This window comes from Meriones unguiculatus, chromosome 7, assembly GCF_030254825.1.
Source record: "Meriones unguiculatus strain TT.TT164.6M chromosome 7, Bangor_MerUng_6.1, whole genome shotgun sequence".
Classification (NCBI taxonomy): Eukaryota; Metazoa; Chordata; class Mammalia; order Rodentia; family Muridae; genus Meriones; species Meriones unguiculatus.
This window is the reverse complement of record NC_083355.1, coordinates 69,841,455-69,865,754: the sequence shown is the minus strand read 5'-3', so window position 1 is coordinate 69,865,754 and position 24,300 is coordinate 69,841,455. Positions and strand designations below refer to the sequence as shown.

The following is a 24,300-nucleotide window of genomic DNA, read 5'->3' as shown; positions in this document are numbered from 1 at the left end:
TATGGAAAGAATATCAAAACAGCATCACCTATGAAGAAATATTTTGTGTTTGGTAATTTTCCTGTTTAAGAAAAGGCAAGGTCATAGTATGCTTAAAGTACAATATTAATTGGAGCAATGAGGTGGAAGTTGAGGAAATGTGTAGTTACTAAGATCTGCTCTTCTCATTAATATTTTAGCAAATAATACAAAGCATATTTATCACTGGGATAGCGTAATTCTTACATGTTGTAAAACAACTCTTCATTACTATTTCCATTTTTTGAGATTATATATTATACGACCGTTTCTGTTACTCTTTTCTCACTCCAAACTCTCCAAATTATCCCTTCATTCTCTCTTTCAAATTTGTTAACTTCATTTCATTAAATGTTGTTATATGCATATATATCCACTAATAATATTGTAAGGAAGTATGCTCAATAATTTATGTACTAAAGAACACACTTGTCATCAAAGAAGTTAATGAATGCAGCCACCGTTTTAAATTATATCTAAATTTTTAACAATGTAAGAGCATGTAAGATCCTGTAATATTTCACAAAGTACTATTGATTACATTTAGGAAATAATATAAACAGGAAAAGTGAAGAAGAACCCATTAAATATATAACATATTGTGACAGAGATAATATGAATATCTATGTTTGTGTGTGTGTGACTGAATATTTTCAGGAAGTTTGTTAAAATATAAACATACACAAATCATATGGGAAATTTTAAAATGTTCAGTAAATATAAATGTTTCATATTTATGTATTCTATATATTATTGATTTTAAAATGTGTTATGATACTATTATTCCATTGAAACTTACTTATGTGCAAGTTACATGAATGCTTACATGTATTTACATGTCTAAAAACACACTTTGCTATGTCCATGCACATTTTCTGTTTTCTTATACCTTTGTCTAAATATGTTTTCCCCCCTTTTTGTTTCATTTATGTATTGTTTGTGTATTTATACCTACGCCATGGCACATTTATAGAAATCAAACTTTGGGAAGTTAGTTCTCCCTTCCTAACTTGATAATCATGAAGGGCTTTTCTTGTTCATTCTGGGGTCTGTGCTCTCAGCAAGTTAATACATGGACTTCTGGATTAAGCTTCTAATCTATTAGTAACCTCGCTAAAAGTACAGAGACTTTTTTATTGCATATGCTTGTACACATATGCAATAACATTTGATTGTTTTACACAACTTTCAAGTATCAAATTCAAATTGTCAGGTATCAGGGTCTGACATATTTCTCAATTATGGATCATGATCTCTTAATTTCCCTTCTTGTCTCCATGTCTTATTTGATTACACATCTTTTTCTCAGAGGTTGCATCTTCTAAAATTAAAATATCATTTTGCATTTAACTTCCTTTACTTTAATGTCTTTTAAAAAATATAGCATCAATTGTTTTAAATGACCTGGACCCTGTTACCCTCAATACTTCATACTGTACACAAAGAATCGCTTCATAAGAAATTGTGTATCTCTTTTTTATTGTTTGTTATTATTAGTTACATTTTTTTTTCAATGCAGTTTATTCAGGAACCATGAACAATCATCTGACCCTGGGGAAAGCCAGCCCACAGCTTAAATAGCCTCTGGGTAGCCAACCCCAGCATGCCACGTGGGCAATGCAGATTATTAGTTACATTTTATTAACTCTGTATCCCAGCTGTATCCTGCTCCCTTATTCCCTCCCAATCCCACCCTCCCTCCCTCAACTTCTCCCTGCCCCTTTCCAAGTCCACAGATTGGGGAGGACCTCCTCCCGTTTCCTCTGGCCCTGTTTTATCAGGTATCTTCAGAGCTGGCTGTGAAGTCCTCCTCTGTGGCCTAGCAGAATTGCTCCTCCCTTGGGGGGTGGGGAGTCAAAGAGCCTGCCATTGAGTTCCTGTCAGAGATATTCCCTGTTCCCTTTACTATGGGAAACCAATTTGTTATTGAGCTACCATGAGCTTCATCCTAGTAAAGGTTCTAGGTTATATCCATATATGGCCCTTGGTTGGAGAAACTATCCAACCAAAGGCCATGTATGGATATACTTCTTTTTGGGCGAGTTTTAATTCCAATTAAAGATCTGATGTTTACAGCCAAGGGATGCATATCACTGCTGCACCCTATTGGTTATCATGAGATGCTATTTGGAAATGTTGATAGAGCATTGCCTTTGATCACAAGAACTGCATAATCTAGGGTTAATAGAGCAAATCTCTCATCCCAGCACCAAGGCCATCCTAGGGTACATAGTGATTTTAAGGTTAGCTGGGATAATTAGGACTGACTCATCTTTTTGAAGGTGGCTTTAATGATATTGAGTTTGATATGGACTGTTAAGGGTGCAGCAGTAAAGAAGAAGTAGAAGTAGAAGAAGAGATAACATTATTGCAATAATAGCTAAAGAAACTCTCAGTTTATCCTAGGACGTGAGTGATTAGAAGTATGTATATAGAATAAATTCAGGAAAATGCTATATTACTAAAATTATATTATTTTCATGTACAATGATATAATAAATTTTTCTAAATGTTCTAGACTGTCAAATTCTTGTTTAATAATAGATATGGTATCTGTGATGAGAACTTTAGTATCTGGATTTTATTTCTGTTTGTAACATTTTATTAATTAGGTAGTATTAAAAAAAGAAGTTAAAACATTTCTAAGCTACTATGCTTCTGCTTTACTATATATGTACAAAGTGCCTGACATGAAATATGTGAAAAAGGCATCAAATGTGTATATATTTCATTTAACTCTTATAACAATAATTCACAGTGTGACTGGAAACAATCACTATCTGTTATTTCAGAATATCTCGTGAGATTTATGAGAATCTCTCTATTGATCTGGGTGCGTTTACTGACACATGTGAGGACTGGGTTGGCTGGAACACCTGAAGGAGTTGGATATCTTTCTCTACATCATGTCTGGCCCTAATTTCAAGAATGATGCTAGGAGCCTAGTCCTGGAAGCCATACAATCACTTCTTCACCCTCTGTTAATGAACATATCACAGTTGCAACTCAATTGTAGGGGTGTGAAAATATATCAATCTTTCATAGCAAGAAAGTTGTCATTACACATAAGAAGATATAAAATGGTTGTAAGCTGTTATTCTGTTCATTTTCATACTTTCAAAAGTAATGTGGTCTCTTTACTGCTATCTAATGGGTTAAAAACTAACATTTTATGCTCTTAGGTGAAACTCTGTATCTGTACGTATTTTATTTTTACTGGTTTCCTTTTTCTTTTATCAATAATATAAAACATACTTCAAACAAAATCAAGCTCCTATTTTTATTACACACTTCATCTTAAATTTTCTTAGATGTCTAGATGACTAATAAATAGTTCTGTTCATTTTCCACAGTGTTCGCCTGGAGGCAGAGAATGGCTGTTCGGCCAAGCAGCCTGTATTTCCTCCCATGTATGTCAGGTGGTGCAATTAAATGATCGCAGAAGGAAACAGGTGGTAGGACCTGGCCCAAGGAAAGTCCCTTGCATTCAAGATTCTTCTCTCTTCTATCTGTGTACAGTGTGTAAACACCTGTAAAAAAAAAAAAAAACATGGGATTTAATTCTTAAAAAGTAAAAGATTCCCTTTATCTTTTTTCCCCTTTATCTTATATCTACAAATAATTAGATAAAGTGATAGTTTCTGATGTTATCATCCACATCATTAAATAAACTCATGCATACAGAAAATACAAAAATGTTTGTATTGATACAAGGATTTCAAGGCTTGATTTTCAATGACCACTTTTTTTTAAGATTTACTTTTATTAATTACACTTTATTCACTTTGTATCCCCCCATAAACCCCCCTCTCCTCCCCTCCCAATCCCACCCTCCTTCCCCCTTCTTCATGCATGCCCCTCCCCAAGTCCACTGATAGGGGAGGTCCTCCTCTCCTTCCTTCTGATCTTAGTCTATCATATCTCATCAGGAGTGGCTGCATTAAATCCTTGAATTTAACTGCAAAGATTTTTATTATCTTCAAATTAATGTAATGCAAATGTTAGCTAAATGGACAATCTGTACAATTATCTTTGCCGTATCTGTTGTTTTTTATTCATGTTGAACAAAGTAGGTAAAATAAGCAGAGCAATGACACAAAATATTAAGAGGAGTGCTTTTCAAACCCCCAAAATCTCGACTGTTTTTCTTAATATCTCAACTAGAAGGTTAAACTTTCTGAAGAAATTTCAAAAAGTACAGGTTGCTTATAGTCATCTTACTCAATCAAGATCAAATTTAACTTCTACTTTATGATAGTTCAAATGTCTCAGAATTCAGATTGTCCACCTTGATATTTATTCTTTAGCAGTTATTTAATATCCTGGGACCACTGTGAGGCTTTTTTTTTTCTTGCTTGTCTTTTGTTCATAGATCATGTTTTTAAATTTGGTGCTTTATTTTTTTGTTTGTGTGGGGTGTTTGTTTCACTTTTGTATTTTAGTTTATTGGTTGCTTTGCTTTTAATTTGTTATTTTTCTAAAGTGAGAGAAATATAGGTCTGGAGTTGGGTTATGAGCAGGTGGGGATGTATCTGGAAAAAGATGGAGATAAAAGCAGAATAAATTGTATGACAAATTAAGTAAAACAATTCAAAATAGCTGTTCTACTTTTCCCAAGTTTGATCCATTAGTCCTTTTCTCTTCTTAGATTTTCTGATGATGTACTGATTGGTACTCCAATGTCATAAAGAGAGAACAGGTGACAGGTCACCTTAGTTTTGGAACCTGCTTGCCTTGTACTTCCTAAGTAATAATTTTATTCCTTCTCTAGTCTCTGATGGGGCTGAAGACTAGATAGTTACAGTTTCACAGTTACATTTAAATTGTTTAGGGCTTAAGAAAATATTATAAGGTCTAAAAAGATGTGCTTTTTTAAGTTGATAAATACAAGATAGGACAGAGATTGATTTAGGTATAAAACTTTAGACTCACTTAGATAGGATAAATGGTATTTGTATCAAGGTTGCCAAATGCAAATGAGCTAAGCATTATGAATGTAACTTTTACATATGACTTTCCTGATTGTTTCATATCCCGTCTTATTGTACGTAGTTTACTATAAATAAATAAAGTCCATATACAGAAAAAAGAAAGAAAAGCCTGTATTTGTTCAGCAGAGAGACATTTTCCACACATATATTTGATTCATGTTGATTGAATACATATAGGGAAGGGTAGTAGAATATACCTCAATATATACTTATACTCACCATATATGTACTTACTTAGATGAATATGCAGCTTTCACATATGAACATATGTATATATCTCATTTAAATATATGATTTATCACCTCCCCCTGGGGGGGGAGCAGCCTTACCAGGCCATAGTAGAGGACAATGCAGCCACTTTTGATGGGAACTGATAGACTAAGATCAGAAAGGAGAGGAGAACCTCCCCTATCAGTGGACTTGGGGAGTGGCATGCATGCAGAGGGAGGAGAGGGGTGGGATCGGGAGGGGAGGAGGGAGGGGCTTATGGGGGGATGCAGAATGAATAAAGTGTAATTGATGAAAAATTAAAATAATAATAATAATAATAATAATAAATCTTTAAAAAGAAAAATAAAAAAATATATATGATTTAGACAGTCATCAATATTGAAATAAAATTTTGTGTTTAAACCTTACTTTTACATTTATCGAACATTCTAAAAAGAATACTTACTTATGATATAGGATATTTTCCTTCATAGCATTTTTTTAGCTTGATAGTTTTTCATTTTCCATATTTGTTGTAGACCCATCCATATACGCCTTCCACCAGGCTTGACTTCCTCCATCCCCCACCTTTTTTTTTTTTTTTTTTACAAAGAGAGGTCCTTTTCCCATCCAACCCAGCTTTTCAAATTGCATCAGAACTGAGCATGTCCTCTTCCACTGTGGCCTGGCATGGCAGTCCTGCTAGGAGAAAGTGATTAAAGCTGACAGTCCTCACCTCTTTTACTAGAGGACCCACATAAGGCCTAAGCTGCTCAAATGTTACATCTTTGTATGGGGCCTAGGTCTAGTTCTTGCATGGTCCTTGGCGATGTTTCGGTCTCAGCAAGCCCCTCTGGGTCTTGGTTAGTTGGCTCGGTTGGTCTTGTGGAGCACCTGCCACCTCCAGGTATTTTTATCTTTCCTCCCACTTTTCCACAAGAGTCCCTATACATCTCTCAACGTTTGGCTGCAAGCCTCTGAAAAGCTACAACAGGATGTAACATGAATCAAGAAAGAAAGAAAGAAAGAAAGAAAGAAAGAAAGAAAGAAAGAAAGAAGAAAAGGCAGATGCTAAATGGAATAAAGGACAAGAACCCATGTAGCTAAGCTTTCAACTGATGAAAAAGAATGAAAGAGAAATTCAAGCAGTGACAACATGAAGCTAATACAAATACAAGGAGGGAGAGTTCCAGCCCCATTCAGCAGCAGAACTTGACAGCTTCAGCCACGTGGTTGTGGCTTTAGAATCAAGGATACAACTAAGAGGTTGTGAAAGTCCTGTCCAAAGCAAGCCAATGAGACCAGTCAGATCTCAGGAGTGTCCCTGCAAGGCCTGGAGGCCTGGAGACACCATTGCATGAAGGAATGGAAGTGTAGCCTCGATGATGTTGACATCCAACTTGTTGGAGATGCCAGAGCCATGGAATACATGCCCAGAAGAGTTACAGACAGTTTGTGGAACCATGTAGGTTTCAGTCAATAAAACTGAAAGGAGTTAGAGATCTGAAGATTGCTTAGACATCACATACGGCGATGCAGATTTTTGGAGTTTCCTTCCCCTGATGTTTTTCAAACTTGCTTTAGTCCAGCATTTCCTTGCTATTCTTCATTTCCTCCCTTTTTGAATGGCAATGTACATTGTATGCCATTGAATAATGGAAGTATGTGATCTTATTTATAATTTTTATTTTATGGAAGGTTAGAGTCAAAAGATTGCCTTGAGTCCCAGAAAAATAAAATTGGATCTTTAATCAACGTTAAGACTAAAAGATTATGGAGTCTTTTGAAGGTGGAATAAATGCATTTTAAATTATAATACATAGCTACAGCCTTATGTGACCCACAGGCGTTGAATGAGTAGTAATTTCTCTTTTGCCATTATTCCTGAAAAGACCACGTACTTTTGGTTGTAGTATAAGAAAAAAAAAATCATGCTGGGATTAACCAGGAAACTCATTCTGCTTGTGAGCTTTATTGGTGCTGCGAGGTGTGCTACAGTCTGCTGAGGAAGAAAAGGAATCAGTGTCTCACTTATAATGTTGAACCTCACAAGCTAAAAGAGGAACCTTAAAGGCAGGTGTATCCAGTGGTACAATAGGTAACAAGACTGTTTATGCATTTTCCTAATGCTCTCTTGATTGTATTTGAAACCTGTTCCCCAAGAAGCAATTCATTTATGGTATTGTAAAGGAGCTCACAACTCAGTGCTAGGGATGTCATAGTTGTTATGAAAGGAAAGTACCATTGTTTTCCTAAATAGTTATGCTGTCTTCTAAAAGTTTTTGTTAATAGCCAAAGATCTGTGATGCTCTTAGTCTTGATCATAGAAATCTTTTATTTGTAGTGGGTGGTGGTTTGTGCAGATAGTCACAATTTTTCCAAATGCTGAAATTAAACAGTTGTGAGTGCCTAGTCATTCATCTAACATTTAAAGTGATGTGCCATGGCTGTTTTGTACATGAAGTGCCAGCAGAAGTGGATACCTCACAAGACCTGCATATGATCAAACCAGTTAAAAATTCAATTATAGCCTAGCAAAGTTGCTCCTACCTCTTGGGGTGGGAGTCAAAGAGTCAGTCATTGAGATCATGTCAGAAACAGTCCTTGTACCACTTACTAGGGAACCCACTTGGATACTGAGCTGCCATGGGCTACACCCAAGCAGGGGTTCTAGGTTATATCCATACATGGTCCTTGGTTGGAGAAACAGTCTCAGAAAAGACCTCTGTGCCATGATATATTTGGTCATGCTGGAGCTCCTGTCCTCTACATGTCATACTAACTCCCCATTCTTTCATATGATTCCCTCCACTCTCCCCAAGGTTTGGTTATGAGTCTTAGTATCTGCTTTGATACACTGCTAGGTAGAGTCTTTCAGAGGCCCTCTGTGGTAGGCTCCTGTCCTGTTATTTGTTTTGTCCTACTCCAATGTCCATCCCATTTGTTTTTCTAAGTGAGGATTGATCATCTCACCCTGGGTCCTCCTTCTTGTTTATTTTCTTTAGGTGTATAGATTTCAGTAAGTTTATCCTATCTTATAGGTCTATATAACTGAGTATATACCATGTGTGTCTTTCTGCTTCTGGAATACCTCACTCAGGATGATCTTTTCTAGGTCCCACCATTTGCTTGCAAATTTCATGATTTCCTTGTTTTTAATTGCTGAGTAGTATTCCATTGAGTAAAAGTACCATAATTTCTGTATCCATTCCTCAATTGACAAATTAAATGCGTTAGAAGAAAAAGTGGGGAAGAGCCTAGAATTCATTAGCACAGGAGACAACTTCCTGAACAGAACATCTACAGCACATGCTCTAAGATCAACAATCAATAAATGGGACCTCATGAAACTGAAAAGTTTTTGTAAAGCTAAGGACACTGTCGTCAGAATAAAATGACAGCCTACAGACTGGAAAAGGATCTTCACCAACCCTATACTAACAGAGGGCTGATATCCAAAATATATAAAGAACTAAAGAAGTTAAAAAGCAACAAATCAAATAATCTAATTAAAAAATGGGGTACAGAGCTAAACAGTGAATTCTCAGTAGAGGAATACAGTCTCAGAGAAGACCCCTGTGCCCAGATATATTTGTTCCTAGTGGAGCTCCTTTCCTCTCCATGTCTTACTAACTTCCCCTTCTTTCATATGATTCTCTGCCCTCTGCCCAAGGTTTGGTTATGAATCAGCATCTGCTTTGATAAATTGCTAGGTAGAGTCTTTCAGAGGCCCTCTGTGGTAGGCTCCTGTCCTATTGTTTTGTTCTGCTTCCAATGTCCATCCCTTTTGTCTTTCTAAGTGAAGATCGATCATCTTATCCTGGGTCCTCTTTCTTGTTTATCTTCTTTAGGTGTACAGATTTTAGAGGAGGACACTGCAGCCAGTCCTGAAGAGACCTGATAAGCTTGGGTCAGATGGAAGGGGAGGAGGACCTTCCCTAACAGTGGATAGAGTGTGGCAGGGAGGAGATGAGAGAGGGAGGGTAGGATTGGGAGGGAAAGAGGAAGGGGGCTACAGCTGGGATACAAAGATAATAAACTGTAACTAATATAAAAAACAAAAATGTAGCTTAAAAATAATTTCAAGGATGGCGTGAGGAAGGGATTCTGGGGCTTCCCTTCTAGTAGAGGTATATTTCACATACACAATGAGTTTGTATATAATAGGCTATATCATAGTATTACTTTCTTTCTCCCCTCTTCTCCCAACTTTATGTTCTTTTTCACACAGAGACAAAAGAAAAGAAAAGAAAAGAAAAGAAAAGAAAAGAAAAGAAAAGAAAAGAAAAGAAAAGAAAAGAAAAGAAAAGGAAAGAAAAGAAAAGAAAAAAGAAAAACAACACAAAAGGATATACGGATCAGTATGTATTTGGTAAGTACTGAGCATGTGGCCTGTACTGAATTGTGGTTAATATATATATGTCCATCAAGAAAACACATATTCTCCCTTCTGTGGATATCAAATGTGAATAACTTCTTTGATAGGCATGGCTCTTCATGTCTACCTCCATTCCTAAGTGCCCAAGTTTTGTCAGGCTAGAGTTTGTAGCAGTAATATTCATGCTGTCACAGTTTCTGTGAGTTCAGCTTCAAAATCAATTTCAAAGATTTGATCAGAACAATAAGAACCTACACAATTAATTCTACATTAGAAATCTCAGAAATGTGTAGTTAAGAAGACAAGGTTCTCTTGTGAGCTCCAGTTTTTAGATGTGGTTTCACATAGTAGGAAGCTAGACCAATGGAACAGGATTTGATATATCTGTGGCTAGTGGAACCATAAACTTAAGACATATTTCAAAAATAATACAAATTTAATTCCAGTTGTTTTTACTCAGAGGCATGCAGTTCTATGGGAAGCTAAAAATGTTTGACTGTTGCATGCATTGTTAGAGTTACTAAAGAGGACCAGTTTTAATGGCTTTACATTTTAACTCTTGACATTTATTTGGGTCCTAGGTTTCATCTCATTGGTTCTTAATTTCACCTTTTACAATTCTGCAAAATCAGTCTTCCTCATTTTCCTATCATTCTGGGAATTTTTTTTCCTTCCTCTAGTTTAAGATATGTATTATTGCAATTGGACCAAGCTTGCAAATCAGGATAAAAACAATAGGTAACCATTTTATTACAATAATCTAGTGTGGTGTGTGTGTGTGTGTGTGTGTGTGTGTGTGTGTGTGGTGTGTGCATGTGAGAGCACCTGCCCCACAATGTTGTTCTGGAATTCAGGGGTGCTCCTTTTATGTGTGGAGGATCAAATTCTTCAAGGTTGGAGGCAAGCATCTTTACAGGCAGAGGAGACCTCTATTTATCTGCTTTTGTCTGGGTAGCACATAATATTGTTTAAGTATTCCAAGCATTAAAATGTGCACATCTTCATAGGGACATCTTATCTCGGCTCTCATAATGCTCATGTGATTTTTTTTTCCTCAAATAAGCAGAGAGAAAACCCCACAGCTACTATTCATTACTTGACACATGAATCAAAAACTAAAATTGGCAAACTATAAAAAACAAAATCCAGATTATTCGCAGAGATCCAGAAGTAGTCAGACGAGCTAAGGGACTGTAAATTTCTTGAGAAATTAGCTGTTTTAGTGAGATTGTACGTAATGGCCTGATAGCTTTGCAGTCCAATTAAAAGATTAAGACTGTGTTGAAAATATAAACAAACCACTACAGGGGAAATAAAATTAACAGAGTTATTTCAGTCAAATTACTAAACAAAATAACAATCACCTCTGGAGGACGACAGCATGAAAGTAGCATATTTAGTGTTCAGCTTTGACAAAGAATTATAAGGCATGGAAAACAAACAGGATAGAGTAGCTGACACACAGGAAAAGTAAAATGGTTATAATAGAAAACTGCTCTTTTTTTATGTTTTTAAAATTTATTTTTTTTTCAATGCAGTTTATTCAGGAACCTTGAATAATCATCTGACCCTGGGGAAAGCCAGCCCACAGCTTAAATAGCCTCTGGGTAGCCAACCCAGGCGTGCCACGTGGGTAATGCAGATAGGTCCACATACAAGGAAGCAAGCCAGATCCTCAGCCTTAGCCAAATGTGGAATTGTTCATAACAGAGAGCACTCACCATCGAGAAGGTGGAAGGCAGAAACCAGCTCCATCTTTAAGGCACAGCATTCCACAGCTCTCTCCGCTCTTAAGTAATGCATATGATAGATGGCAGTAGAATGAATCAAAGAACTTTTAAATGGGTTAATAGTATAAAATGGAGAGAACATGGACTAAAATAAAAAAAAATAATGAAGCAAAGATACAAAGTGATTTAAATCAGAAATAAATAGAGAGAAGAATTGCAGCATAATAAGTACATTTATGAAAAACCAGCTGTGTCACAGTTAATGGCAGATGGTGACTATTTATCAGTACAGTCAAGAACAATATAGCAAGATTAATTCTTGATGCTTCTGTACTTCATTTTATTAGAAGTTATAGTGAAGACAATTAGACATGAAAGAGAAATTTTGAAAAATATATATAAAAAGGAAGTTGTAAAATTACATCTATTAGTGATTAAATGAGCTGAAATAACAAAATAATAGAGCAACTGCAAGAAAAATATTAGGACAACAAATGCACTGACATTTAGCATACATGATAAATATTAAAAGTTCAACTCAATTTCTGTGAAGATGCAATGACTTTTTAATTAATTGAGCAAAGTAAGAAATTTAATATATAATAATAACAAAACATTAAATTATGAAAAGGAGTGAGTGAGTTTTATACTTAAAACTATAAGACTTAGGCTTGCAAGGCTTATAAAATGGCTGAGATGGCTATTACCAAGTTAATTGTAGATAGGGATTTGATTGTATGTGTGTGTGTGTGTGTGTGTGTGTTGTGTGTGTGTGTGTGTGTGTGTGGCATGAGTGTGAGAATTGATGATATAAAGTGTGCTCACAAGATATCTAGAATTTATATAATGTATTCATATACACTAAACAGAAAGTTCCTATTTCTTTTTTTCTTTAGACACTGATATTTACTAGTCTATATTATGCCACTTTTTTTACTTTATTAAGAATAATTACACACCATATTTCCATCTTTGATGTCTTAATTCACTAAGCATACCATCTATAAGGCCTATTTTTTATGCCATCTATAATAGATTTTCATCTAATATATAATGTGTTATTGTTCATATGTCACATACTTCTTGTACATATTTAATTTTTTACATCTTGGATATTGTGATCATTCCTGCAAGAATCATGAAGATGATCATTAGTCTTCAAAATCCTCATGTCATTTTTTGAAAATAAACAGAAATAATGTTGCTAAATCTTTGTCTAGTTGTATATATATCTTTACAAAATTTAACACGTAAATTCACACACTCACACAGACACACAGACAAGACAAACTTTCATGCACGTGCGCAAACACACCAACATACACACTATATGCTGTTTACAGTCCTGTGAGAAGGAAGCCATTCAGGACTTGGTGCATTCTAGATAACTACTCAAACCCTGAAATACACCTCCAGGTTTTATGTTCTATGAGGAAACTCGGTTAATACCCCTTTGTTGCCAAATGTGCAAATGTATCTTTTTACAAACAAAATAAAAGTATTCCATCTTTTTTATTTTTATAAAGATTTTTAATGGTTCAATTATTTTGAAATTATTAAATTAATAAGAACAGATGGAATTATTATGTGTACTGGTTTTAATTTCCTGATTTGAATACACAGGTATTAACTGAGTATACATGGAATAAAATATTGAATTTTTAGGACCTCATTAGAAATATAATTATTAAATAATTTCTGTTTTTTAAACATGTTTACTTGAATATTATATTCTGTATTTTTCAACAATGATATATTGACATAGAAATTATATCTGACTTTCTAAAATTAAAGCAGAAAATCATAAAACACACAAAGATAGGAAAATAGGATGAGGACTTGTTGAGAAGAGATTCAGAGAGTATTGAATGGGCTGAGAATATGATGCTCAGTAAATATATTACCATATATACATATTATATATATATATATATTATACATACTTAGTATATAATATATATGTGTGTAAAATTATGAAAAAATAAATAAAAATAAAATTTCAGAATTCTTTGCCTAAGAAAATGAAAAGAAAAATTATTTTCTTTGTATGTTCATGATATTTTTATGGCTGAAGTAAAGTAGCATAGCAAAAAGTAATTTGGAAGAGAACAGATCTATTTATCTCAAAGGTGACAGTCATCATCATTGGAGGCCAAGATAGGAACTCAAGACAAAAATCTAAAGGCAGCAACTAAATTAAACCACGGAGAAATGAGTCCTAAGCTTGCTTCCCAGGATTTGCTCACTTTGCTTTCTTATCTTACAGATCTGAACCACTTGCCTGGGTATGGGACAGCCCACTATGAGCTAGGGCCTTCCACATCAATTATCATCCAAGAATGTTCTTCTTACTTGTGCATATGGAGAAAATTGTAGGTTTAGCTTATTCCCCAAACCTACTTTATTTGGGGTTCCTAAATGCCATCCACTGATGAGATGTGGGGGAGAAAGAAGATTATTAGGTAAAGGGAGTTGTAGACTCTTTTAGAAGTTGATCTTGTCAGAATACCAGCAGTTTAGTCCAAAGGCCAACACCAAGTAGCATCATGAACAAGCACAGTTCAGAAGATTGTGACAAGTCAGTAAAAGCTGCAAGGCTCAGTTGAATTGCCTGAGAAGTTCTCTGGAGCATTCCTCTCTGCAAAGTCAAGTGTTGAAGTACAAATATCACCACAGCAATGTTGATCAAACAGAGACTTCTCACTATCCGTGGGCGTCTATATCTCTTCTTTCCACAGGGTGCATCCATGAATGTTCTCAGCTGACCAAAGCCACACCCCTGGTACGAGAAAACTACAGTAAAACATCATATGCCCTCTCATAAGACAGCTTCTAGCAAAACATCACAAGATTCAACTGAGTCTTCAAAAAAACCCAGAAACTTCCACTTCAGAGTTTCTTCCTGTATGTATCTAGGTTTGTACCAAGATGATTAAAGCACTAGGATATTTGACAGTTTGTCAATCTGAAACCAATACAGTAGAAAAACATTACAATACAGGAAATTTAAGTCACATGTTTCCATACAATCTTTCCATAATGAGAGCAAAACCAATTAGCATGTGGTGTGCAGTTTCTCAAATTGGAGAAGGCAGCTTGTAAGAAAGTCTGAGGTTGTTTTATTAGCCAATTGGTCATCAAACCAAAAGCCTCAGAATTTTTACTGTATTTTCTCCTACAAGTTGTTTAACATAGCATAAATTTTCTTTATTTTTTCTTGCTTTCCTACAAGTTCTCTCAAATACATAAAATCTGATCTTATGAGAATGTGGGTAATTAGAAACAAATGATAAAAAGAAGAAGAGGAAGAGGAGGAAGAAGAAGAAGAGTCAGTCAGTTGGGAGAAATGTTTAGGCCAGAACATCTGAGTTGATCCAGCTATCAAGAGTACAGAAAGAGCTAGAATTCTAGGATTGGGAAGGGCTCCCATCTAAGGAGATAAAAACATTCACACCAAACAAGCAATGCTATTGCCAAACCTATTAGTCTCCACAAAATGATGAGGCCCTAACACTAACACCTACATAACTCACTGAAGCTGGAGGAGCAAAGCTGATGACTCTATGCCTCTCTGAGTCTTTATTGAGTAGTTCTCAGCATACTGAAAGGAACTATGCATATCCTCAGAGAAGAAAGACAAACACCAACCCAGCAGCAAACCATTTATCTGCAATGTTGGCCTGCCTGCATGATACCCTGGTGTAATGATAGTACAAAAAGTTACAGGAGCAACCAATGACTATCTGAGTGGAATTATGTCCAATTCCATAAGATGGAATCTCTGCCCAACATTGTGTGGCAAAGAACCTGAGACTAGACAGGCCCTGGACTTAAAGGTAAAACAATTTATTTCTAATATCAGAGATCAGACCTCTACTCTTGCCTGATGCGTCTAAAACAAAAAGGGGGAACTGTAGAGAGCTGCATAATGCCGTGCCTTAAAGAAGGAGCTGGTTTCCGCCTTCCACCTTCCCGATGGTGAGTGCTCTCTGTCACAAACAACTCCACATTTGGCTAAGGCTGGGGATCTGGCTTGCTTCTGTGTATGTGGACCTATCTGCATTGCCCACGAGGCACGCTGGGGTTGGCTACCCAGAGGCTATTTAAAGTGGGCTGGCTTTCCCCAGGGTCAGATGATTGTTCAAGGTTCCTGAATAAACTGCATTGAGAAAAAAAAAAAAAAGGTAAAACAAATGTTATAGCAATGCTAAAGTCATGTAACAATAAAATGACCTATGATGACATTCTACTGGACTCATAGATGTGTATCTTGCTCAGCCTTCATCAGAGACATTTCCTCCACAAGTAGATGGAAATTAATGCTAACACCTACAAACTGGATAATATTCAGAGTCAAAGACTGGAGTACCTTGTTGTAAATTGTATGTCTCTATCAAGTCCCTTCCCTCAAATCTTAGGGAACATTGTGCTAGAGGAAGCAGAAATATTGTAAGAGCCAGAGACGTGGAAGACACAAAGGGACAAGATCTTCTGCACACAGCAACTGATGTGCATGTAAACTTACAGAGACTGTGACAGCGTTTACTTGACCTACAAACACCTAAGCCAGACATGGTCCCATCAGTGAGAGCAGAGGTGGACAATTTCCCCATCACTAACTGAGAAGCTATCTCTGATTGACAACAACTAGCAAAGGAAAAAAAATGCCTTTCTCCAACAGATCTCACTGGATATACAAACCACCTTCAAGGCCAGAACCAGTGCATAGCAGTAGACAGGCAACAGAAAACAAATTCAGTGTATTTGTGGAGGTACTTTGTCACACCATGCTTTGGGTGGCATGTTTTTTTAACTTCCTCAGGCCTTTTGCTTATACATCATATTTTCTGATTTTTTTTTATGGGATTTCTGTGTGAGCAAATATGTTCCTGTTTGTGTTTTTTTGTTTCTTCTCCGTTATTGCTGTTGTTCTTTTTTGTTATTCCTTTTGACCTCTTTATTTCTTAATGAGAGAGAGAAACAAAGGATGTAGATTTGAGTGGGCAGGGGCTGGGTGAATTTGGGAGGAGTTGGTGGAAGGGAAACTGTTACAATTAAACAACCAGGGAACTCCTACAGCTGATAAATACCTTCAGCAAAGTGGCCAGATACAAAATTAACTCAAAAAAATCAGTAGCACTCCTGTATACAAAAGACAAAAGGACTGAGAAAGAAATTAGGGAAACAACACCCTTCACAATAGCCACAAATGACATAAAGTACCTTGGTATAACCCTAACCAAGCAAGTCAAAGACTTGTATGAAAAAAAATTTCAAGTCTCGGGAGAAAGAATTAGAAGAAGATATCAGAAGATGGAAAGATCTCCCATGCTCATGGCTTGGCAGGATTAACATAGTAAAAGTGGCCATCTTACCAAAAGCAATCTACAGATTTAATACAATCCCCATCAAATTGCCAACAAAATTCTTTGCAGACCTGGAAAGAAAAATTCTCAACTTCATATGGAATAACAAGAAACCCAGAATTGCTAAAACAATCCTCTACAATAAAAGATCTTCTGGAGGTATCTCCATCCCTGATCTTAAGTTGTACTATAGAGCAACAGTTATAAAAACTGCATGGTACTGGCATAGAAACAGAATGGTGGATCAATGGAACCAAACAGAAGACGCAGAAATAAACCCACACACTTATGGACACCTGATTTTTGACAAAGATGCCAAAACCATACAATGGAAAAAAGATAGCATCTTCAACAGATGGTGCTGGTCCAACTGGATGTCTACAAGTAGAACAATGCAAATAGATCCAAACTTATCACCCTGCACAAAACTGAAGTCCAAGTGGATCAAAGACCTCAACATAAAACCAGACACATTAAATCGGCTAGGAAAAAAAGTGGAGAATACCCTAGAACTCATTGGCACAGGGGACAGCTTCCTGAACAGAACACCAACAGCACAGATTCTAAGACCAACAATCAATAAATGGGACCTCATGAAACTGAAAAGCTTCTGTAAAGCAAAGGACACCGTCATCAAAACAAAATAACTGCCTACAGATTGGGAAAGGATCTTCACTAACCCTTTATCTGACAGAGGGCTAATATCCAGCATATATAAAGAACTAAAGAAGCTGAAAAGCAGCAAACCAAGTAATCCAATTAAAAAATAGGGAACAGAGCTAAACAGAGAACTCTCTGTAGAGGAATATAGAATGGCAGAGAAACACTTAAAGAAATGCTCAACCTCATTAGCCATCAGAGAAATGCAAATCAAAACGACCCTGAGATTTCACCTTACACCCATCAGAATGGCCAAGATCAAAAACTCAAGTGACAACACATGCTGGAGAGGTTGTGGAGAAAGGGGAACCCTTCTCCACTGCTGGTGGGAATGTAAACTTGTACAACCACTCTGGAAATCAAATTGGCGCATTCTCAGTCAAATAGGAATAGCACTTCCTCAAGATCCAACCATACCACTCCTAGGCATATATCCAAAAGAGGCTCAAGTACACAATAAGGACATTTGCTCTACCGTGTTTGTAGCAGCCTTATTTGTAATACCCAGAAGCTGGAAACAACCCAGATGCCCCTCAACTGAAGAATGGATGCAGAAATTGTAGTACATCTACCCAATGGAGTATTACTCAGCAATGAAAAATAAGGAAACCATGAAATTTGTGGGTAAATGGTGAGACCTGGAAAGGATCATCCTGAGTGAGCTGTCCCAGAAGCAGAAAGACACACATGGTATATACTCACTCATATAGACTTATAGGATAAACCTCCTAAAATCTGTGCATCTAAAGAAACTAACCAAGAGAGACGACCCTGACTAAAATGCTCAATCTCCATTCCGAAAGGCAAAGAGGATGGACATCAGAAGAAGAAGAAAGCAGGAAACAACCTAGGAACCTGCCACAGAGGGCCTCTGAAAGACTCTGCCCTGCAGACTATCAAAGCAGATGCTGAGACTTTATGGCCAACTGTTGGGCAGAGTGCATGGAAACTTATGTAAGAAGTGGGAGATAGTAGGTTATGGAGAGGACAGGAACCCCCAAGGAGAGCAAGAGAACCAGAAAATTTGAATACAGGGGTCTTCCCAGAGACCCATACTCCAACCAAGTACCAGGCATGGAGATAACCTAGAACCCTTGCACAGATGTAATCCATGTCAGTTTAGTATCTAAGTGGGTTACATAGTAATGGGAAGAGGGACTGCCTCTGCCACAATCTGGTTGGCCTGCTCCTTGATCACTTCCCCCTGAGGGGAGAGCAGTCTTACCAGGCCACAGAAGATAACAATGCAACCATTCCTGATGTCATCTGATAGACTAAGATCAGAAGAAAGGAGAGGAGGACCTCCCCTATCAGTGGACTTGGGGAGGGGCATGTGAGAAGAAGGGGGAAGGAGGGTGGGATCGGGAGGGGAAGAGAGAGGGGCTTATGGGGGGATACAAAGTGAACGAAGTGTAATAATAATAATAATAATAATAATAATAATAATAAACACCTTAAACACAATTTTAGAGATTATTATCCAGAATAAACTCAAGGCTGTCAACAAATTTTTGAGTGATTCTTCTTTATAGATCAGGCTATAGTGTTTATATTATCTAATTTTATGAATTAGAGTCAACATTAGGAAAAACTGTGGTTTTATAAAAGTATTTCTTTTTTTATGTGTTTGGTTGTTTTGCCTTCCTGGATGACTGCACACCACATGCAAGCAGTGCCCTTTGTAGACAGAAGAGACAGTAAAATTCCCTACTGCTCAAGTTATAAACGATTGTGAGCCACCATGTGTGTGCTGAGCCCAGTCCTCTCCAAGCACAACAATTGTTCTTAACCTCTTAGTCGTCTCTCCTACTCCAGCCTGTGTTCCAAATCAGGACCCATGTTTATCCCACAGCCATCAGACATGTTGGAAAAAATAACTATTTCAAGAAATGTATGTAACCAGTATTCCAGATATTCTTTGATAACCCATATACATTCATGGAGAAAGAAAACACAAGAAAAAGAGCCTGTTTTATTCTGATATTTCTGGTGCAGCAGGTTTTTCCCCAGCCATTTACATTAACTACATTCCCAGGCAAATAGCAGCTTTCTTACCATCATATTAATAAATCAAAATTGCATAAAATCATATATTAAGCCCGCATACTACATAATAACATCACACAGAGCATTAAAGAGAGGATCTGGACCGTAAGGTGCACCAACTCATGATTATCTGTTGTCTTGTCACATAAAACAAACTGTCTGAACTCGGAAAATATAGATGAAATGATGTCTTATTTTGTAGAGTAATCATAACTTCCCTTGGAAAAAATTATGTTTATACTTCCAAATAATTACTTCAAAAGACTACTAGGTACATGAGACTACTGAAAATATATGACTTTAAGGAAAGCTTTGTATATTTAGTTCCCTCCTTTTATGTTCACAAGAAAAACAAAGTTCTTTACAATTAGTTGTTTCAAGAAATTAGTTGGTTTTTCTAAGTTTATTTTTTGTTTGTTTTTGTTTTTTTGTTTTTTTGTTTTTTTGTTTTTTGTGAATGAAGAATGTTTTTCAGAAGCCCTCTGTGGTAGGCTCCTGTCCTGTTATTTGCTTTCTCCTACTTCCAATGTCCATCCTATTTGTCTTTCTAAGTGAAGATTTGTCTTCTTACCCAGGTCCTCTTTGTTGTTTATCTTCTTTAGGTGTACAGATTTTAGTATGTTTATCCTATCTTATAGTCTAGCACCTACTTATAAGTAAGTATATACCGTGTGTGACTTTCTGTTCCTGGGATACCTCACTCAGGAGGTCTTTTCTAGATCCCACCATTTGTCTGCAAAATTCATAATTTCCTTGTTTTTCAGACTCTACCTAGCAGTGTATCAAAGCAGATATGGAGACTCATAATGAAACCTTGGGCAGAGTGCAGGGAATCATATGAAAGAAGGGGGAGTTAGTATGCAGTGGAGAGGACAGGAGCTCCACAAGGACCAAATATATCAGGGCTCAGGGGTCTTTATGAGACTATTTCACCAACCAAGGACCATGTATGGATATAACTTAGAACCTCTGCTCAAAAGTAGCGCATGGTAGCTCAGTATCCAAGTGGTACCCAAGTAAGGGAAACAGGAACTACTTCTGATATGAACTCAATGGCTGGCTCTTTGACCTCCCCCACCACCACTGAGAGAGGAGCAGCCCTGCTAGGCCACAGAGAAGGACTTTGTAGCCAGTCCTGAAGAAACCTGATAAGCTAGGGTCAGATGGAAAGGGAGGAGGACCTGCCCATCAGTGGACTTTGAAAGGGTCAGGGAGGAGATAAGGGAAGAAGGGTGAGATTTTGAAGGAATGAGGGAGGGGGTTATGGTTGGGATATGAAGTAAATAACCTGTGATTAATATTAAAAACGCTCAACCTCACTAGCCATTAGGGAAATGCAAATCAAAACAACCTTGAGATTTCACCTTACACACATCAGAATGGCCAAGATGAAAAACTCAAGTGATAACACATGCTGGAGAGGTTGTGGAGAAAGGGGAACCCTCCTCCACTGCTGGTGGGAATGGAAACTGGTACAACCACTCTGGAAGGCTATCTGGCGCTTTCTAAGACAAATAGGAATAGTGCTTCCTCAAGACCCAGCTATACCACTGCTAGGTATATACCCAAAGTTTGTTCAAGTACACAAAAGGGATACTTGCTCAACCATGTTTATAGCAGCTCTATTTGTAATAGCCAGAACCTGGAAACAACCCAGATGTCCATCAACGGAGGAATGGGTACAGAAATTGTGGTATTTTTTACACAATGGAATACTACTCAGCAATCAAAAAGGAGGAAATCATGAAATTTGCAGGCAAATGGTGGGATCTAGAAAAGATCATTCTGAGTGAAATATCCCAGAAGGAGAAAGACAAACATGGGATATACTCACTTCTATAGACCTATAAGATATGATAAACATAATGAAATCTATACACCTAAAAAAGATAATCAATTGAGAGGACATGGGGTAAGATGATCAATCCTCGTTTAGAAAGACAGATGGGATGTGCATTGAACGTATGACAGGAGTCTACTGAAGGCATCTGAAAGACTCTAACTAGCAGTGTGTTCAAAGCAAAGACTCATGACCAAACCTTTGGCAGAGTACAGGGAATCATAAGAAAGAAGGGGAGTTAGTCTGATGGGGAAAGGATAGGAGCTCCACAAGGACCAAATATATCTGGGCACAGGGTCTTTTCTGAGAGACATTCAACCAAGGACCATGTATGGATATAACCTAGAACCTCCGCTCAGATGTAGCCTGTGGTAGCTCAGTAACCAATTGGTTTCCCAAAGTGAGGGGAACAGGACTATTTCTAACAGGAACTCAATGACTGGCTCTTTGGTCTCCCCACCCCCGAAGGGAGGAGCAGTCCTGTTAGGCCACAGAGGAGGGCTTTGCAGCCAGTCCTGAAGATACCTGATAAAACAGGATTGGATGAATGGGGAGGAGGTCCCTCCTATCAGTGGACTTGGAAAGGGGCACAGTGGAGATGAGGGAGGGAGGGAGGGACTGGGAGGGAATGAGGGATCGGGACACTGCTGGGATACAGAGTTAATAAAATGTAACTGTTAAAAAAATAATAAAATAAAAAAAAGAAAAAAATTATTTTTAAAAAATAATGCTTTTCTGTTCCTAATTATCATTACTCATCCTAACATATTAGACTACAAACTCATATTTTAGCTTATACAGTATGGCAAAAATACCCTTGCATTTTAAAGCATTTCTGTGTATAGTCTTTGAAACATTTTTCATTTTTCCATTATTAGACCTAAGTGCTTTTGTAACTGTTCTCAGGAAATATAATGAATACCTGTGCCTGATCTGTATCATGAGCATGCTATATTTTTCCCTATGAAGAAAATAAAAAGTTCACTGGATTTCTCTTATCAAAATGACTCTTGGCAGTTCACATAAATTGTTGTCCATAAAAATCCCTGCGTGGTAAACTTGAACACCATACAAATATTGTTAATAATTTTGGCATTTATAGAAAAGATACTTGTTGTCTTGTGAGAGTAACGTATTTTAAGATATGAACTCACCTTCTAAATAATGGATTTTATTTATTTTAAGTATTTATTAGTTCTTAAAGTGTGTTATACAATATGTTTTGATCTTACATGTACATTTTCAACATTTCCAAGTCCACCCTGTTCTTCCTTCTTCCCAAACTTATTTACCTGATCATTTTATTGATCCTATCAAGACAATATCAATACCAATATCTGACGCCCAAATATTGTTTCCATGGAGTGCGGTTCCATTACCAGAGGAGACGCTCTTAGAGAAACGTTCCCTTTCTCTTATCATCTAGAAAGTAACAACTCAAAGACTAGAGCTTGGATTTGGTGCCTAACTTTTCTCAGACTTTCTCTGGCTTGGTTTCACATAGGACACATACATGTTCTCAGAAAGGCTGTGAATTTTTATATGCAGAATCTCTACTCTATCCAGAAAACACTATTTCTCTCTAGTAATCTACTGTATTTGGCTGTTACATATTTTGCCCAATCTTAGACAACTACCATTGAGCCTTGAGAGTAGAGGTTATAATGTAGACCTTCCACTTTAGGGCTGAATATTCTGCACTTTCTCATTATCTGTGCCTTGACCAGATGTGAGGCTCTATGTTAATCTCCGTTGACTGCAAGTAGATTTACAGATGACAACTGAAAGGTTCATTGACTTATAAGTATAGGTTATTAGGAATCAGTTTAATGCTACATCTACTAAGCATAATAATAGTAACAGGCTATCTCCTAGAATCTGTACCTGTCTAGTCATACGATATGATGATAGTAACTTTTGTTTTGTTTTGTTTTGTTTGTCTTGTGACAAAAAGTCCAGTAAAAAAAACTGGTTGTTTGGGGGGAGTTTCAAGATGGTAGTGACCTATGTGTATCATTTTTAGGGGCAAAGGAACCAAGACTCTGAAACCAGTGAGCAGTGGCTGGATCCAGAGCAATTGACCTTGTGGCTTCCCAGGTGTAGAAGGGACATCCTGTGGGTTAGGGGTAATAGGTTACAGAAACCTGTGGCCATCTCCTCGGTTCTGGAATAACAAACGGTAAACGCCTGGCACACCCCGTTGATTGTAGAACCCCAGGTCCAGGGACCCTCCACTCTAGGCAGCTGAACATTGGACCCTCCTTCTCCCCTGAGGGCAGTCCTGAGACTCTTGAGGCCAGTCAGATCCAGTTCCCCATGGCCATTTCCCTGATCTGAGGGTTAAGGAACCATGGGTCTCCAGCCTACACCAAGTTAGGAACACCAGGTCCAGGACACACTTCCTCTCTAGCAGCCAGACTATAGATCCCTCCTGCCCAACTGAGGACGGTGTCGAGGATTTCTGAGGCAGTATTCCCAGCATTCAAGGCATGGTTATGCAGGTCACCAGTGGAAGCAAACAGATCACAGATACAGGATAGCATTGCCCTGACAAGTCTGAGTGGCAGAAACACAGTCTGGCAGGCTTGTGGGCCAAGACCCAGCTCCCTTCTGAGACACTCCAAGATAGCCATCAACTCTGAACCCATCCGGGCAACTGTGTGCTTGTGCCCCACTGCAACACAGCCTGTGTCTGTGCTCCACCACTCAGCTCAACTGCCCGTACTTGCCCCAGACCTCCAACACACACTCCCACACATGTGACACCACACGGGCGTACTCACAGCTATGTGTCCTGCACGTCCAGGTACTTACCCCAGCACCTCAGCCACACTCCTCACAAAACTCTACCAACGCCATCCATTCCTTAGCTTCACTTGAATTGCCAGCACCCATTCTGGAGCCCCTGTACCAGTCTCACCTTCCTGTAGACTACCCCAGACCCCACAGACAGGTGAACTCAGTCTGCAGTACAGGCTCCAGGAATAAAAAGTCAAGACTACAGACAACCAGAGGGCTAGAGGCCAGCATAATAATACAACAAACACACACATCAGGACAT

The 24,300-nt window shown here is 37.6% G+C and overlaps 1 long non-coding RNA gene across 1 annotated transcript in view; it reads left to right on the top strand.

The window, feature by feature from the left end:
• Positions 1 to 16,739, top strand: part of LOC132655423 (uncharacterized) — a 231,490-nt gene extending 214,751 nt beyond the window's left edge. The window contains exons 2-3 of the long non-coding RNA XR_009593234.1: positions 9,451 to 9,591; positions 14,066 to 16,739. This is a non-coding gene — a long non-coding RNA (uncharacterized LOC132655423). The remainder of the gene's footprint in view (positions 1 to 9,450; positions 9,592 to 14,065) is intronic.
• Positions 16,740 to 24,300: the final 7,561 nt, after the last annotated feature.